Below are 20,356 nucleotides of genomic sequence, written 5' to 3' on the forward strand. Positions count from 1 at the left end.
ATAACAAGGAAGCTATTAAGCAAACATATTTCCCTGCTCCGGCTCGCGTGAAAGAGCCACTCAGGGCGAGGAACCCAGCGCTTTGGTTTCCAGAAAAGATAATTGGCTGAATGTTTACAAGTTAGCGAGAGTTTAAAACGGTCGCACTAACAAAGCATCATTCAAGATGACCAGAAAGGTAGGTAACACAATTGGTGCAATAATCAAGAGGCAGCGATGATATTACTGGATTGGGCATCCAATTTCCACAAGTGGGGCAGTGGGAAGTATTTAGGCTAGTTGAAGTACACGTGTTAATGAGAAAAGACAAAAAAGAATTCTGGTGCATGATTTATGCAGTCTGTCTCTGAGCGCATGCATAATTATTTATGATTGCTGAGCCCGAGAAAGACGCGCACGATGGTAAAAAATTCAAAAGCAGAAGAAGTTAAATGAATATTTAAGGGATTATGAAATATTTAGGTGAAACAAGTGAGAAAAACATTTAAAACAGCATGATAAATAATAGTGGGAGTTGTCGGGTGGGCTGCCACGAGGCCTTAAACATCCGCGTGGCGTCTGATCCCGGCCTCGGCAATTTGTTTTCCATATGCCGGTCGTTACGGGGGCACGGTCAGTGTGCGTGGGCTGGCACGTTGCAGGGGAATGTTAGCTTTTTGTTGAGAGTGGTTGGATGGGTGCCACGGGCTAGTCACGATTTAATGTGTCTGTGACCGGTCTGGTAGCTACAAGCTGGCATTGAGATGATGCTTTATGCCTCTGTCTGAAAAGGAGAAATAAAAACCAGGAACCAGAGATCAGAACATGTTAAGAATGTTTTGACTGTATTTCCAGATTAAAGGACAGATTTTAAGCAGGATCAGTGTAAGAATTCCTATTCATTGACAAAGTTTTAGGCCCCAGATTTCGCATTGAAAATCACAATGCCGACTGTTTATCATGCAAAAATGTTGTTATAATCAAACTTTGGTTTTAATATTTTAGTATTACAATACATATAAATCAAATAATATGCAAAATTATTAACATGACATATGCTGGATTGGGAAAATGAACTTTTTTTGTTGTATTTAATATATTTTTAATAATTGCAGCACACATATTTTTTATGATTTGGTAGTAAATTTCACAAAGCAGAATTCAAATTCATAGAGTAGAAAAACTGGAATAGTATCTTCATGTAAAACATATACCAATAACCTTGTTTTATATGAAATTCAGAACAATATTTGGAAATACAATATATTTCACATACAATATACAATATTGTGAGGAGCCCAACTGGAATGGGATGAATAAATAGATGTAATCAAAACTGAATAAGTACATTTACTGCAATGCAGTTTTTTTCTTTCTTTTTCTTAGTTTGGACTAAATTGAGCATATATAGTAGCCTATTTAATAAACAGTATTTCAAGTAAATTAATTTTCTGTATGTAACATATTTTCTCATTCTTTTAACTCAAAGATTGATGTGGCGCTATTTTATATCCTATAGTATAAGATATTGGCAATCAAATAGAAATCTATACATGTTTTTATGTAGTATTTTTTCTTTTTAAAAAGAGTTTTGTATTGTATTTGTATTGTTGTTTTTATTTTCTGGCAACACTCATTGGCCTCTTGTTTAATTTCCATTTTTCCAGATCTGAAAATAATTAAATCAGCAAACAAATAATTAATAGAGTCAATGAGAACAATTAGTTCAAAGACGCCTTTGAGAATTGTCCATGCATAGTGAATTGGTTAATTACCATACTACAAAATAATTGAGTGGAGGAGCTCTCCAAGTGTGTGATACGGCAATTGAGTTGTACTGACTTCCTTTATGCAGCTTTTTTTGTCCTTTTCGAAGCTCCATCTAGTCCCCATCCTATTTGATTATATGGAAAAGAGCAGCGGGAACATTTCTCACAACATCTCCATTTGTGTTCCACCAAAGAAATAAAGTCATACAGGTTTGGAAAGACATGAACGTGAGTAAATAATGATTGGATGTTCATTTTCAGTTTAAATATTTTCTTTCGTTGCTTCAGATGGCATTCCTGAAGCAGGAATACATTTTAATGCCTCTCTTTACAGTTTATCATCCTCATCCTGGATAGATTTTTTATTTATTTACACTAATCATTGCATGTAACTGTCCTGCACTGGCCCTTGACAAAAATAATACAATGACACCCATGTTAAACTCTATTATAAAGCGTATTGAAGGTTGTGACACTAATCTCAGTGACCTACACAGCCCATACATCAGATCGTGTCTCTCTGCTGACAGTGTGCTGTATCTGGGGGCCCGTGCTGCTGGTGGGGCCATGAGACAGAGCGATCGGAGCCGTCGCTGTAACCCTGTCCACGGTTGAAGATCATTACCCCCGTGACTGATGTGCAGGGCAGCCCGGAGTGAGCGCGTTTATTTCCCTACGCCGCGGTGGGCGTCTCGGCCCCATGAGGAGGACAGCCCTTCACGTTTTGTTAGCGTGGTCATGGTTCTCGCATAAAATCGGGGCCCTCAAGCGCACACACAGCTCGGCTTATCCTCCATCCTTATTTCAGGAATCATTCATCTGTGGATACTAGGCTCGATTTTAGGAAAGAACAGATCATTTTGACTCTGTCATCATTTTGACACTATATATAAGGAAAATACGTAAAGTTGTGTAACTGGTCATTATTGCGAAACTAAGGTTATTTTTATATAATGCCCAGCTGACTGTTCATTAATTTGCTAATTACAGCATTTTTACAGTAATTGAATAAATGCACAGTTTATTTAGCTTTATCAAATTATGTGAGATTACACACACACACACACACATATATACTGTATATACAAATTATTTTTTTTGTCAAAGAATGCAATACGACATTTTACAATTTTATAGTTTTGGAAATGATGCTACAACATGCATCAGATATAATATTTATATATTATTTCTAAATTGTGGATTTTTTTATGCACCACTCTATATGAAATTAGAAGATATTTATATGTTCAGTTTATGGCAAGCATGTTTTAATTTTTTTTTTTTTTTTTTATTAGTAATTAAGTGAGTTCAGCTATAATGAATTTGTGATGAATAACCAATAATTAAATTTAATGAATTAATTAATTCTCACAACAGAATCAAAATAGCACTAATACATGTCATCTTTATAAAGAATAGCTTTATTACATTTAATTTGATTATCTCCATGCTATTACCCATATGATTAAACTGTTTTGACTGTAAATTAATTTACAGGTGTTTATTTTATTATATTAAGAGTCACGGTCTGTGCTGTTACGGTGGCTGCCGAGGATCAAGTGTCTCACATCCCACATTGTTTTGTTTTACCATAGCACTGAATCTTCTTGTAATTTACAACCCAGGCTGGATATAAACCTTAAGTCAGATTTTACTACTAAGGTGAAGTGTGGCATTGCATGTTACAGTGTAGTATTTTCAGACAAGCCCGTAAAGCAGAATAATAGTAGTGTTTGCATCTTAAAGACGGCTGCGCACAGCCCAGATAGATGACCTGGCTTCACTTCTACAAAACTAACGACCAGAGCTGACTGGTGCAGCTTTGCTGTCCCAAAACTTCATTTCACACATTCAGCATTTTCTAAATGCACACATTAATTCTTCCATTTATGGCCCCGTAATTAAAATCTCTTGCCCTGTGACCTGAGGGATCACTGCGAGTGATAATGAATGGGATCAGGGCAAAAGCCTGGGAAAGATGGCACCTAGACACATCTTCAAGGTTAAACTGATAGTGTATGGTCAGCATGGAGAACAATGGACTGTGTCTTGTACCTTATAAAGTGATAAATGATTGTTTCTAGCATTACAATAAGTGCCATTATAAAAGAATGGACAGTAATGATATAACAACTAGCATTTCATCTGAAAGCATACATTTGTGGTTATAAAAACTTTCTTAAAAGTTCTTAAACAATGCTCTGCGTTAAACCATTACACCAGTATATGGTGACAAAATGTGACTGTCTTTATGAATGATTCATTGAAACCCTGATTCATTCTGGAACAAAGCGAGTGACTGTATCATGAATGAACCACCGAATCGGTCATTTAACCAATTCAAAAGTACTGATTCATTCAGGAGCAATGCAAGTTACTTTATTATGTATAAACCATTGAATCATTCATTTATCCAATTAGTTCAAAAGTACAAAATCTGACAGTCTTTACAATCAATTCATTTAATAATTTGGATTAAAACCCTGATTCTTTCTGAAACAAAGCGAGTGTCTGTATTATGAATGAACCATGGAATCATTCATTTAACCATTTAATTCAAAAGTATATAAAAGTCTTTATAATAGTAAAAGTCTTGTAAAAGTATGTAAAAGTCTTTATAACTGATTTATTGAATCATTCAGTTCAAAACTCTAAATCGTCCCGAAACAAAGCATGTAAAATGCACGAACCATTGAATCATTCAACCAATTAGTTCAAAATTACAGATTCATTCTGGACTCGCTGATGAAAAGTTTACTGATTCAATTGTTCTGAATTACATTTTTTATTTTCACTCTTTTGAACATACCAACAAAGTCCTCTTTGACAGATCCTCATTGGAATATTACCCTCATAATATTGATTCATCATAAATTGAAGTTATTTTAAGGGCTTGACATGGCAAATGGAAAGCAAAATTAAATATAAATATGAATATAAATACATAGGGAAATGAACAAAGCCCCTACGAACAAGATTTGGAAAAAAAACAAGAAAAAAAGCTCAGTTTGTTCCCATCAGCTCAGCGGTTTGTCTGTCTGTCAGAATCACAACTCGGACGCGCGAGCTGTCAGTGCATCCCGTTTGATATTTCCTTGCTTTGACTTTAAAATTCTCAGGATATAAGCACAAGCTTTGTTTGAGCTTTGTGGGAAAGGCCTATTGACAACCGTGGATCCATTGATCTGTAGAAGGGGACAGAATCTGATGGTGTTGCAGCTAAACTTATAATTGCATTCGCTATCATAAATGTTTAACTGATTACCAGCAAATAAACAACACCAGCGAATCTGCAGTAACTACCTCGCTATCCTGGTTTTCTTGTGCCATAAAGAATTTAGCATCTCCCTCACAACCAACCAGACGACTACAAAAATACTTCCCTCTTTCATTCTTTAAAAGAAAAAAAAGAGGAGAAAGATGAAATATTTTCTCTGTGGTTACTGAGACCTCTCTGTATTTCAAGTGATACTGACCTAAAAAGGTTGATCAAAGCCTGTTGGAACTCCGCAGCCTGCAGCGAGCAATAAATTGGTCCATTCCATGTTTTTGCACCGACAAATTATTCTCCTGAGTCCTAACATTCTTGGTAGCATCTCAATTAGCTGGAGACAGATGTAGCAAGTATTCCACATTTAATGTTTAATAGATTTTTCAATATTTTAACATTTCTAGCCCTAGTTAAAATGGGAATGCTCCATTTCATGAAAATAATAACTATTTGCTTATAATTCCCACATAAACGGTGAGTTTGCACGGTGTACGTGACAGCATCTGCCCGAGACGCTTCTCAGTCGGTTTAAATCCCTGCAGGCTATTCTGTCGTGTTGAAGTGGCTCACAGCATCTCTCCTTTCATGTGGCTGTTAAAAGACAATATTTCTCCTGGTTTTGTGGAGGATAGACTTTCTCCAGACACTATTCCCCCAGCTTTAGGCACGGATGATCTGGGAGAAAAAAAAGAAAATTTGACTGAAAGATGGATGGAACAAACCGTACAACCAAAAAAGTTGCATATTAACTGCACTCGGTTGACTTGCACACATTTAGCTTTTATTTACATTATTTTTAGGAGCTTCTATGTGTTTACTCACAAAAACCATGCATTCATTGTTTTTTTTAAGTATAAAGAAATAGTTCACACAAAAATTTAACTATTTACTCACCCTCATGACAATCCAAACTCGTATAGGCCTTAATCAAGTTAGACGCCATATTGAATTTAACACAAATGAAAACTAGGCATGCACTGTATAAAGATCCTAGATCTTTGAATATTCACAACTTGGAGCTTTTTTGTACTACATACAATTTGTATGTCTATCCCTTATTTTCAACCCATGGCTTGTTTCCACCATGGGCTAATATTTTTTTCTTTCTTGCAACTTTACATTTATATCTCATGACATTTTCTCGCAATTCTGAAAAAAAAGTCTACAAGTTTTGAGAAAAAGAATTACGAAAAACTAAGTAAGATTTGAGAGATATACAGTAAATGAGAGAAACAAAGTTCGAATTGTGAGATGTAAACTCGTAAACTCATAAACCATTAACTGAGAAATTGTTGACTTGTACTTCTGAGAAAAAGTCTCAATTATGAGTTATAAATGTGCAATTGCGAGAAATAAATTCATAATTATGAATTAAAAGATCACAATTACCTTTCATCTTTGCAATTTTTTCTGAAATGATTTAAATGGGCCATAAAACTGGTCTATACGTGTGCTATTTTCCAACTCTTCTGAAGTCATTAGACTTAGGAAAAGGCTTAAATTTAATTTGTTATTAAATTTTAATCTCCCACTGGAACAACATGAGGGTAGTAAATCATTTTTTATAAATTTTAAACAGGTAATGGATTTCATGAGCAGCGACACCGGCCTGTCCATTGTCTTTGAATGGTTTGCTAGAAAGCAGTATCATGGGAAGATCTAAGTAGATGACATGCTCTCGCTGAATTATGGGGCCACAAAAGTAATCACGTCAAGATGTATGTGTCTGTATAACATATCTGCATTCACCCACCCCATCCATCACTTCATCAAAGAGCCAAGGTTCTGGAGAGACAGGAACATGTGCTTAAACTCTCATTGTTTTGGAGAGGGCATGTCATATTAACCCTTGGAAATGAAGTTGTACCAGCGAGCTCGCAGCCAGATTTTTAACGCTGACTGATCTAAGTGCTTTTCAAGCATCATTTATCACAAACAGCTGGAAGGCCATGCAGTATGACATGAAGATGTAACTGATCTTCATAACTAGACAACTGGAGTGATTTGGTTTTGGCTGGACTGACTGTTTTTTTTTTTTTAGGACAGTAGCACAGTTCAAGGTATTAATGTTGATCTGAATAAATACAGCTAATTTTATTTGCTTAATAAACATGCATTACAAGGAATTCCATCAAATCTTTAAAAGAAAATGTGTAAACAGTAAATAGTTTTAAACAACAAAGCTAATATTAGTATTAAATAATAATTCACATATTATTATATATTGTGTGAATATTAAATAATATTTTAAATACAGTTTAAATAAGACTAAATAGGATTTTGATTAAATAATATTTAAATATGATTCTAAAATACTTAAAATGCATTTTAAATAGTCATAGTTTTTAATTACTAATATTATTAATAATAATATCATAACATAATAGTAGTTCATAATTAAGTACTTCGAGTATATAATATTATATGAAATATTTGTATTATTATTAATAATAAATATCCTACAGTGGTTGCAAAATGTGCCTGTTTGTACCTTGCTGTGAATATGAATATATTGGGCAATAACCATGGTTTGCAAGGCATTTGATTAAATCTTTTCAAGAAAAAATAGTGACTAATTTAATTACATTTACATATAACATATTGTTAAAATATTAAATAATATTTTAAATGTCAAACAATTTGAAATAATAATAATAATAGTATGCTGATAAAATAACATTTAAATAGTATTATAAAATAATTTAAATATTTAGAATTATTAAACTATATTATATTCATTAGGAATACTAGTTTCAAGAAAATATTTTATACAAGCATGTTTTATATTTTATATCATTACATACATATTTTATATTTATTCATGAATATCCTACAATTATTGCAAAATGTGCCTTTTTAAGAATATAAATATTGAAATGTAGAGTAATATCAATAAGCATCATTTTTATTGCATTGATGACTAATTATAAAGAATTATAAGCTGTCAGGAAAAGCTATGCTTAAAAATATTATTTGAAATGATCTGAAACCTCTGAACACTGGCACTGCTATTAATGTTCAATGTTGTGTAACGGATGAAAGCCTGGGCTATATAATGTTTTTATTGACAGAATTATTTTTATTAATTCTCATGGTTTATTTGCTTTAATGTTAAAACATTTCAAATTTAGAACCACCAATAATAATTTGAAACTGTGTTCTTCAGGCATAAAGTTACAATTATTATTCATCAACATTCATGTGTGGAAAAAAATTAGGTGTTTAGGATCACGAAAGCGCCAAAACAGTTAACAATTACATTTGCGCAGCACACACAGGGACATAAATAACTGACTGATCCTGCGTGAGTAAACCTTCCAGGAAAATAACAGCTCAAACAACCCATTTACCACTCTGAAACAACATCATAATCCTTCTGTCTCCAGGGTTAAGTGGAATGCCAATACAGTATTGACAAAATGTCAGTCTGCCACACCGAGTCCTTGTTCACACACTGCTATATATGAGGATACAGCCTGTGCTGATAGACACGCAAGTTTATCACTCAAGGTCAAGCCATCCAACGCAGTGACAGGCTTAAGTTTCATCGATTCATGCTTGATAGCTTTAAACTGACTCTGAGACAATGGGGCGTCTTTGTTAGATTTGTTGTAGGCAAGTGCTGAAGCCATTCTTTAGAGGTACAGCAAAACGCTAATTCTCTTGCTGCCTTTCGTTTTTTGCTCAACTCCAAGAACCACAGCATTTGGCAAACCAACAGCGACCTAAAGTTGACCTTTCTGTTGAAAGAGTGACGTCATTGTTCCATTGTTCATTAAAAAAACCCCAACTCTCAGAGGTAGCAGTGGAATTGCAAATCTCTCTATTTCTCTTCAGAGAGTGTCTGCCCGGCTTCAGCAAGCCACTATCCATTGGTTTTAGAGCTGAATGCAGCTGTGAGTGGGAATTGGCAGCAGTATAACGGCTTTTATTGCTACACATTGGCTCAGTGGGTTCGAGACTACCACTGTGCATAATTAACTGCCAATGAAATGTTCCCTTGAGTCAATCTGTCTGCTTTATTAACAAAGTAATGTGGCTATGCTTTAATTGGCTCTTTTATTGTTAGCCAAATGAGATCAAATGATAGAACACATGGTGGCAAAGAGGAGACCATTAGTGGACACAGGCTCTATAAGTAAATGTTAGGGGAGGTGTAATATGTCCATATCCTGCTTGTCATGATGGGTTTTTGTTTGTTTCCGTGGCTCTGGGTTGGTGGCTCAGAAAGTGACATGTGTGAATACAGCTGACAAACTGTGGTTTGCTTTAAAGGAGTTTCTAGCATTTTTTTAATGTGAATATTTTAGAATTGTGATTTTTTTTTTTTAGCATTATGTGAAGTTATAGAAATTTACTAGATGTTAGTATAGCATGTGATTTAGCAAGCTACGTTATTAACATTAGCAATAACAAAAGTATGCTGCTACTTTGTTTCAGTGTATTTCAAGTTCCTTAGAAAGCTTTTATGTGCTAGTAATTTGGAAAGTAAAAAGTGATTATTATATGATTAAGTGATTTTGTTGTAATGAATTGGAGGCTTCTCAGCTAACAAAAATATATTCTTAAGAACAGTTTGCTCCCATTAATGTTATGTTTCTCTGAACATTCAGTACCACTACTTTTGTAGTTTGTTATGCAGACGTTAAAGGGATAGTTCACCCAAAAATTAACATATTGTCATTAATTACTCACCCTCATTTCGTTCCAAACCTGTGTTCATCTTTGCAACACAAATTAAGATATTGTTTATGAAATCCAAGAGCTGTCTAACCCTGTACAGACAGCAACACATCTGTCATGTACTACGCCTAGAAAGATAGCAAGGACATCGTTAAAATACTCCATTTGACATCAGGGTTTCAACCTTAATGTTATGAAGCTATGAGAATACCCTTTGTGCACAAACAACAACAACAAAAAACAACAACATTTCATTTATTTTCTTCCGTGTCAGTCTCCGATGAGCGTTCACGACAGTATTACAATGCATGTGATGCTGCTGATGCAGGAGCCGGCGTTTTGACGTAGAACAGCATGTGTGGTGCCTTGTTTACAAGCAGAGGAAGACATACAATGTGCATAAAACTTCTACGTAAACATGTCTAAAGATTTTGAAAGAGAGGATGACTTGCAAAGTTTTGCCAAGCCTAACTTATTTAAACCAGAATATAGACAATGAACTAAGAGTGTCTTGTAGTTTCATTACTGTTGAACCACTGATGTCACGTGGACTCACATGTTCCGAAGATGAACGAAGGTCTCACGGGTTTGGAACAATATCAGTAAGTAATTCATGACAGTTTTTATTTTGTTTGAACTATCCCTTTAAGGGAATGTTACATTTTAGAATTTTGCAAATAAGGGAATGTTACTTTTGAATGTTCTCTGAACGTTCTGAATCACATGATATATTTTAACAACCGTTAGCTGAACATCCAATTAAAATTTATCTGAAAACAAAATGTTTCATTAACGATGTATAACTAACATTTTTGTGCCAAACTTTTGAGAACATTATTCAAGACCAGACAACTCCAAATGTACATTCTTTTAACATTACTGGAAGAAGATTTGTTTGTAACTTCGAGATAACATTGTAAAAACATTTGTTAGCTTGTTAGCTGGGCTAGCACTAGTTTAACCTAATGAGGTGCAAAGGATGTCAATGTCAATGTCAATGTCACCTTTATTTATATAGTGCTTTAAACAAAATACATTGCGTCAAAGCAACTGAACAACATTCATTAGGAAAACAGTGTTAATAATGCAAAAATGATAGTTAAAGGCAGTTCATCATTGGATTCAGTCATGTCATCTCTGTTCAGTTAAATAGTGTCTGTGCATTTATTTGCAATCAAGTCAACGATATCGCTGTAGATGAAGTGTCCCCAACTAAGCAAGCCAGAGGTGACAGCGGCAAGGAACCGAAACTCCATCGGTGACAGAATGGAGAAAAAAACCTTGGGAGAAACCAGGCTCAGTTGGGGGGCCAGTTCTCCTCTGACCAGACGAAACCAGTAGTTCAATTCAAGGCTGCAGCAAAGTCAGATTGTGCAGAAGAATCATCTGTTTCCTGTGGTCTTGTCCTGGTGCTCCTCTGAGACAAGGTCTTTACAGGGGATCTGTATCTGGGGCTCTAGTTGTCCTGGTCTCCACTGTCTTTCAGGGATATAGAGGTCCTTTCTAGGTGCTGATCCAGCATCTGGTCTGGATACGTACTGGATCCGGGTGACTGCAGTGACCCTCTGATCTGGACACAGACTGGATCTGGTGGCCACGTTGACCTCGGAACAAGAGAGAAACAGACAAATATTAGCGTAGATGCCATTCTTCTAATGATGTATCAAGTACATAGGGTGTTATGGGAAGTGTTGCCGGTTCCGGTTTACCTAATTAATGCAGCCTAAAAATCCTTTAACGGATTTGGAAAATAAAAGCATATTAGTATGTTATGTGTATGCCAGGTTAAAGAGATGGGTCTTTAATCTAGATTTAAACTGCAAGAGTGTGTCTGCCTCCCGAACAATGTTAGGTAGGTTATTCCAGAGTTTGGGCGCCAAATAGGAAAAGGATCTGCCGCCTGCAGTTGATTTTGATATTCTAGGTATTATCAAATTGCCTGAGTTTTGAGAACGTAGCGGACGTAGAGGATTATAATGTAAAAGGAGCTCATTCAAATACTGAGGTGCTAAACCATTCAGGGCTTTATAAGTAATAAGCAATATTTTAAAATCTATGCGATGCTTGATAGGGAGCCAGTGCAGTGTTGACAGGACCGGGCTTATATGGTCATACTTCCTGGTTCTAGTAAGAACTCTTGCTGCTGCATTTTGGACTAGCTGTAGTTAGTTTACCTAGCGTGCAGAACAACCACCCGATAAAGCATTATAATAATCTAACCTTGAGGTCATAAATGCATGGATTAACATTTCTGCATTTGACATTGAGAGCATAGGCCGTAATTTAGATATATATTTTGAGATGGAAAAATGCAGTTTTACAAATGCTAGAAACGTGGCTTGAGAATGAGTGGAACTGTTCCTCAGGGGGTCTATAGTGCACTGTCTGATGTGATACTGTAGCTGACGGCTGAATGGTTGCAATTTTATCTCTAATAGTATCGATTTTAGAAGTAAAGTAGTTCATAAAGTCATTACTGCTGTGGTGTTGGGAAATGTCAACACTTGTTGAGGCTTTTTTTTCGTTAATTTAGCCACTGTATTGAATAAATACCTGGGGTTATGTTTGTTTTCTTCTAAAAGAGAAGAAAAGTAATCGGATCTAGCAGTTTTTAATGCTTTTCTGTAGGATATGTTACTTTCCCGCCAAGCAATACGAAATACCTCTAGTTTTGTTTTCCTCCAGCTGCGCTCCATTTTTCGGGCTGCTCTCTTTAGGGTGCGAGTATGCTCATTATACCATGGTGTCAAACTGTTTTCCTTAACCTTCCTTAAGCGTAAAGGAGCAACTTTATTTAAAGTGCTAGAAAAGAGAGAGTCCATAGTTTCTGTTACATCATCAAGTTGTTCTGAGGTTTTGGATATGCTAAGGAATTTGGATACATCAGGAAGATAACTTAAAAAGCAGTCTTTTGTGTTAGAAGTGATGGTTCTTCCATACTTGTAACAAGAAGTAGAATTTACAATTTTGGCTATATGAATTTTGCAAAGAACTAAATAATGATCTGAGATATCATCACTTGGCTGAATAATTTCAACACCATCAACATCAATTCCATGTGACAGTATTAAATCTAGAGTATGATTTCGACAATGAGTAGGTCCTGAAACGTGTTGTCTAACACCAATAGAGTTCAGAATGTCTATAAATGCTGATCCCAATGCATCGTTTTCATTATCAACATGGATATTAAAATCACCAACTATTAAAACTTTATCTGCAGCCAGAACTAACTCGGATGTAAAATCACCAAACTCTTTAATAAAGTCTGTATGGTGCCCTGGTGGCCTGTATACAGTAGCCAGTACAAACATAACAGGGGATTTATCATTAACATTTGTTTCTTTGGATAATGTTATATGAAGTACCATTACTTCAAACGAGTTATACTTGTAGCCTGCCCTCTGAGAAATCCTGAAAACGTTGTTATAAATTGAAGCAACACCTCCACCTTTGCCTTTTAGACGTGGCTCATGTTTATAACGGTAAACTTGGGGGGTGGACTCATTTAAAATAATGTAATCATCAGGTTTTAGCCAGGTTTCTGTCAAACAGAGTACATCTATATTATGATCAATGATCATATTATTTACAAAAAGTGTTTTCGTAGAAAGGGATCTGATATTCAATAAGCCAAGCTTTATTATTTGTTTATCCATATTGCTTCTGTTTTTTATTTGTTGAACCTCAATTAAATTGTTAATCTTAACTTGGTTTGGACGTTTTTTGTATTTTCTAGTTCGGGGAACAGACACAGTCTCTATAGTGTGATATCTAGGTGAAAGAGTCTCTATGTGCTGAGAATTAACTGACCTCTGTGACGTGAGGCAGCTAGCAGACGGTCGGTTTAGCCAGTCTGTCTGCTTCCTGACCTGGGCCCCAGTTAGTCAAGTATAAACACGAAGATTATTTGCCATATTTCTAGAGGGAAGAGTGGCGCCACCCCAGGAGGGATGAAGACCATCTCTTTTAAACAGGTCAGGTCTGCCCCAAAAGCTCGTCCAATTGTCTATGAAACCTATGTTAATCTGTGGGCACCACTTAGACATCCAGCCATTGAGTGATGACAATCTGCTATGCATCTCATCACCACGGTAAGCAGGGAGGGGACCAGAGCATATTACACTGTCTGACATCGTACTTGCAAGTTCACACACCTCTTTAATGTTATTTTTAGTGATCTCCGTCTGGCGAAGTCGAACATCATTAGCGCCGGCATGAATAACAATCTTACTGTATTTACGTTTAGCATTAGCCAGCACTTTTAAATTTGCCAAGATGTCAGGCGCTCTGGCTCCCGGTAAACATTTGACTATGGTGGCTGGTGTCTCTATATTCACGTTCCGTACAATAGAATCACCAATAACTAGAGCACTTTCATCAGGTTTCTCAGTGGGTGCATCACTGAGTGGGGAGAACCTGTTTAATGTTTTGATCGGAACAGAAGAGCGGTGTTTTGACCCACGACTACGCTGCCTCACCGTCACCCAGTTGCCCTGCTGCTGGGGCTCTGTTTCCGGAACCGAACAATGTACAGGAATCCCTGAGCTAGACACATCCAAAGCCGTATCTAGAGCCCTAACATTCTTACTATCCTCAATTAAAGTTTGGATGCGTGTCTCTAATTCTGAAATCTTCTCTGTCAGCCTAACTATTTCCCTGCATTTATCACATGTGAATTCCTCATCTGCGACAGAGATAGATAAACTGTACATGTGGCAAGAGGTGCAAGAAACAATGATAGGAGAAGCCATTACTCACCGTGCTTGATGAAATATTCTTACTGCGGTTGTTTGATGAACTTGTGAAAAACTGGAGCGAGGGAGAGGAGAAAAGAAAACAGCGATAGGTTCGAATGAAAACGCTAATGACAAGCTAACGAGTGCTAACGCTTTGCAGGTGTACTGCACTCACGGATATAAAATAAAAGTGAACGATCAAAGTTAATCTGATAAGATTGATCGATAATATCAGAAATATGGTGTGAATAAAGTTATATTTTACCACTTTAAAAAACAGAGAGTGATAGTAAGATAAAGATTCTAGAGAAAAAATTAAATAAAAACAGCTACACGGAGCTGATGTGCTGATGTGCGATAGGTGTTTAACATTTTTTACACAAAAATCCATACAATACACAAAATGCACTTTACCGTCAACAAATTATGATCAAAACTATTTCACCACCATTATTCTTAGAAATGTATGCTGTCAGTGATGATTTTGTGACATCCGAGTGCACACAAATGTGATCATTCCTACGTGACTTGAAGGCAGCAGTTCTGCAAGGTAAAAGAACATCATCCCATAATTGATTGCATCGCTTCAAGGTCTTTTGTAAGCTAATTGAATCGAAAGGCAAACATATTACATCTCTGCTGCGACAACTTTGCTCAAGCAAGATTTAAAACTGACGTTTGCTGTAGTTGAACCAGCCCTCAGCAACAGAATAAAGACTGTGATCACTACGTGTCAGATTTAAGACTGATTAATCATAGTTCATTGTGAATGCTGGAGATTTATGCTGCTGTTACTGATCGTCACAATCCAGGTACGAGACAATTATCCTTTAAACGTGATCCTGTAACTGATATATTTATGTGATATGATGATATTTTATGCAGAGAATGTTTGCCTAATGTTGCTTTGTGTAGATGCTACAGTGTGATGCTACAATTACTCTATATGGCTAAACGAGATTTTACAAATTTAGATTAACTCATTAATATTAATTTTGTATGTTTTTTGTATATTGCTCAATTGCTAAATTGGTGTCTCTGATGTGTTTTTAATCAGTTTTATTTTATTTAGTTTTGTTATTTTATTTATAAGTAATTATATTAATCGGAATGTCATGTAATGAATTTTATTAAAATTCCACTAATAATTAATTTTGAAAAAGTAATACAACAAAAAATGTGCAATTAAATTCCATAATTTACCAAATATTGTTTTTATTATAATTTTTTTTATTTATTATATATGTAATTGAATCCATGTATGTATTTATTTGTATGTTTGTTTGTCTGGATTCCACAAACCTCGCCGACATATTTAATTATATTTAATTTTTCATTTCTAGGGCTGCAAGGTTTTCTTTTTCTACAGAGTACAAAATATTTTGTGCATCTAAATTAATTCTCATGCTTTGTATGTATTTCCTAGGCAAAAGCAAAGTGTTTGCAGCTAAATTCTGCTTGTTGGAAACATTTGGTTCATTGTAATTCTGAAATATCCAGAGATGATGTGCGTCATATCAGTTTGTACAACCACATTTTTTAGCCTCAAATGATCAATCTACAAATGAAAACATAGGGCATATTATTGTAATTTTGATAGAAGCTTGCCCAAGTCCTTCATTCAAGTGTGTAGATCATTAGTATAATTTTATTTATTCCAAGTTTCTGGCCAAATTTGGAAGAACACCCAGTGGGAAAGAAAACCTGTTGTGAGCAGATAATTATTTACATCTTTCCTGTGGACAACATGTGCTTCACTTCCTGGCAACACATGTTCAGTCTGAAAATGTCACAGAAGTCTAATGAATTAGATCTTGGCGTTTCCAAGGGCCAGTTTCACACCTGCCCAAACTACTGTTTGCAGATGGACGAAGGCCAGATGAAATCAGCATTTGGCAAACAGCTCCAAAGAATTACCAAGGGGCGCCAATCAAGTCCAAACCATTCAGAAAAGTTCAAGAAGCAGAAAGGACAAACCAGTCTCTTAAGAAAATGCAACTTTTTTAAGAACAAGCAATTTCGCATGAATTCATACACTGTTATTTGTACGAGAACATACACTTTTTGGAAAAAAGTAAACATGAATCTATCCATCAGGGTGCAGACAGATTGTACAAAAACATATGAATGGGATCACACAAATTCATGTGGATTAAAATATGTCCAGAATATTTGTTCCAACCAGCTACGATGGCGATACGCGAAAGCAACAGCATATTTTTTACTTTAACATTGTTATTATTTTTGTTTTAGAGTTTCTATTTCTGCAACGTCATGGCTGGAACAACAAAAAACGATAACAATTATGATCTCGGGTACTGATTATGAGCTTCATTTAAACTTAAACGTGTCTAATGTGAGTTTGAATATCATTTTGCATGAGCTTTATAACCATTCTGAAAGCAGATAATAAAAATAAATTAAACACAAAACACATGAACATTAAAATTGTGAACTTAATGCGAACAGGTGTATTCCAAGTCAAAGAATGTATGAGTCACTCAGTATGTACTTTTAATAAGTTAAAAATGCTTTAAAATTTATGGAATATGTACTTGTACAGAGAGACTCTGCCCACAAGCTCTTTGGATAAGCTGTCACTTATTAATTAATTTTGTTGTGTCTTATAGCCATGTCGTGTCTAGACAGACAAATTATTGTCGCTGCTGTTTACACAGCATCATTTTCAGCTAAGACCAGAATTTTTTTTAATACGTTTTGGCTGTTCAGCATTTTTGGAGCATGAAAACGTAAACTGTTGAAAATAAGTTTCAAAGTACAAGTTTTTCAAAATGATACTTTTATCATCTTGAAGCACGAATTTTATGTTCAACGCTATTTCTTGACGAATTCGTACGTATTTTACAAGTTGGCCAATTCAAACAAATTTGTACGACCCAACTGGTACGGTTTCTGTGAGGGGTAGGTTTAGGGTCGGGGCTAAGGGTGTTCCTTCGTACAAATTCATATGAATTTGCCTCCTTGTAACATACAACATTTTTTTTGTAAAAATAGGATGAATTTGTACAAGTGAGGTCGTACAAATTTAAATGAATTAGCCACCTCGTAAAATATGTTCAAATTGCCATTACATTGGTAATGTAATGTGAATGCATATTATGTGTTCAGTCTATAGGCATGCACAAGTTTCTTTACAAAGTGACATCGCCAACAACTGGCCTGGCATGCATTATACAGCTTTTTAGTAGTTTTCGCAGATGCATGTGCACAGGTATTGTTTTGACAAAGGATAAACTTTGTAAAATTACCTTTACTGCATCGCGTCTATAAGGACACAATATGATCTGTAAGTTCACAAAAAAAGAAAAGAAAAAATTGCCATGAAATTGTGTTGGAAAGAGCCATGATATGGTAGCACCAAGCATAGCTAGAAGAACACAACCAAAGGCCTAAACCGAGACTACAAGGACATCAAACACACCTTCCATGTCTTCAAGGGATTCCACAGGCCCATTTCCTATCGCATTTCGCTGGCGTACACTTTAAACAGCAGACACGAATCAACAGAGATTTACCTGCAAAGTAGGTCTTAGTTCCTCTCCTCCCAAAAGCTGCATCATTAACATCCTGCGAGAGATGGATGGTGACTTTCTGCATCAGCTGTTGGCTGCCAGAGAGAGGGACCAGGGGGCTCGCTTTCAACCGTTCCTTGGCCTGCACGCTGACCTGCCCCTGGTTCTTATTTAACAGTCACGAGGCCACGACCTGCAATAAAGCAGAAAGAGAGACACAAACTAATAAAAACGACTTGGCAGTGGGACCAAAGTCCCATTGTCCCCAAAGAAATTAGAGGCAGTAATCATTCCGTGGTGGTTAAATGTTATGGATGCATACGGTTCCGTCCTCCATCCTGATTCTGCATACCTGCCTGCCCGTGTCAGGACAAAAGGCCACGGTTGGAAGTGTCCAATTTTGTCTTGCTTGACAGGTCAAAAGTGACGAATGGCAGCTGTTCCTGAAAGAAGGTTACGTTTAAACACAGTGCAAGGCAATGAGGGGGAATACTTCCCCGACAATGACTGCTAAATCATTGTCAGGGAAACTAATGATAAGGTATCATAAGACAATAGGGATAGCATGACAGATCGGCCACAAACTTGTGCACCTTAATCACCCACTGTCTGTTTCCCCCAGCATTCATCTTTATTTTGCATAGACATGCACATATTCTGCTGCTTCTTGAATGGATACTTCAGCTTGTCAGTGCGAGTGTCACACTAAACTTTATTTAAATTGTACATAGCAGTGTTCTTTGTTGTGGGCCGGGATGATGAATGGAATCAAATAATAATGACAAAGAATGTCTCGGCTGCCTTGAGCTCCTAGAGTGAGAGCCATAGAACACCACAAGACCAGCGAAATAAGCTCACAGTGAAGATATTCAATTTTACCCAAAATATTTAGATGGAAAACCATTATTTTAATATGTTAGCATGACAACTGACAATTTATAATAGTTCCTAAATGCTAGGGATGTCAGTTTAAGACATTGTGTGTGTGACTGATTATAAAAATAAATAAATCACTTAAAAATTTTACAAGAAACTTCCATGATGTTCAGCAAATATTGAATATATTATATTAACTGTGAGCAATTTGATTAATAAAGAAGCATATCATGTAATTTTTTTTATTGAAATAAATGTTGGCTTTCCTGATGTGATTACCCCCTAAATGACATTGATTACATGATATATATGTAAGCAATTTGATTAATTAAGCAGCATATAATGTAATTAATTTGATTAAACTTTCATCAGTTTATTTTGCTATAATTGTAAATAATAAAAATAATAATGCTATTAAATGTGCACATTTAAATTCTATATGACAGGATATTTTGGGGTGTTTGTCAGCAAATATTTATGTATGAGATTTATTGTTAGATAATTAAACACCATATCTTGTAATTAAATTGAATAAACAAATATAATGAATTACAAGATCTACTGTTCAATTTAATGAATTAATCACAATTAATCTCATATATAAATATTTCATTTATTTTTACATATTTTAATTATTTATTAATTCATTCATTTCTTTTTTCATTAATTTATGACAGATATTGATTGAGATATTGTGCACTGGTATGCGATACTGTTACCAAATGGCTTTCATTAGGAACAAAACAACTCTCTTCTTATTGTCTGCAATCAAACATCCTAGACTGCTGTTGTGCAAATCTGTCGCACCTGTTGTAGTAATTTCAAAAACACACAAGTGAGAAGAACAAACAGAAAATAAGCCATGTGACGGTGGCATCTTGACAAGTCTTTAAGTAATTCCTACAAGAACAAACACCCTTGGGCTGCCTGGCTTCATTGCTTAAGTTGTTGAGAGGACAGCATCAAAGCACATTACGAGAGCGGCACAATTACTGCATGTGGGTGAGCGAAGCACTGCAATGGAAGTGTCAATTCCAATTAATTCAAAATGTATTTTGTAAATGACAACAGAATGTTTATTTTACAGGTAACTATCCCTTTAAAGGTTTCAACAAACCTCTTTTTTACAAGTATTGATCTTACACTCTAACTATTAAAATATAACTTATAATTTAGAATGTTACCCTAACAACTGAAAAACAGCATTCTGAAAACACTGCATTATTCAAAATGCTTAGCAACCATTCACAGCACCTTTGCAAACACAAAACAACCTAATAACTGCATAGCAACATTATTAAACAATAAGAACACCTTAACAACTACATTTCAATGCCTTGGCAATGACTCACAACATCCTAGATACCACATAGCAACACCATGGAAGTAACCGAAAACACCCTTGCAACCACCTAGCAACACAAAGAAGACCTTATCAACCACTCACAACAACCTAGCAACCACATAGCAACACACTGGCCATTATTTTTATTTTATTAAAATAGT

At 35.6% G+C, this 20,356-nt stretch overlaps 1 long non-coding RNA gene across 1 annotated transcript; it reads right to left on the reverse strand.

The window, feature by feature from the left end:
* Positions 1–4,636: 4,636 nt before the first annotated feature.
* LOC132125387 (uncharacterized) lies at positions 4,637–18,796 on the reverse strand. The gene is made up of 3 exons (XR_009426902.1): positions 18,327–18,796; positions 17,978–18,167; positions 4,637–5,694 (listed from the first exon to the last, which is right to left on the reverse strand). It is a non-coding gene; the product is annotated as an uncharacterized LOC132125387 (long non-coding RNA).
* Positions 18,797–20,356: the final 1,560 nt, after the last annotated feature.

Source organism: Carassius carassius, chromosome 43 (assembly GCF_963082965.1).
Source record: "Carassius carassius chromosome 43, fCarCar2.1, whole genome shotgun sequence".
Taxonomy (NCBI): domain Eukaryota; kingdom Metazoa; phylum Chordata; class Actinopteri; order Cypriniformes; family Cyprinidae; genus Carassius; species Carassius carassius.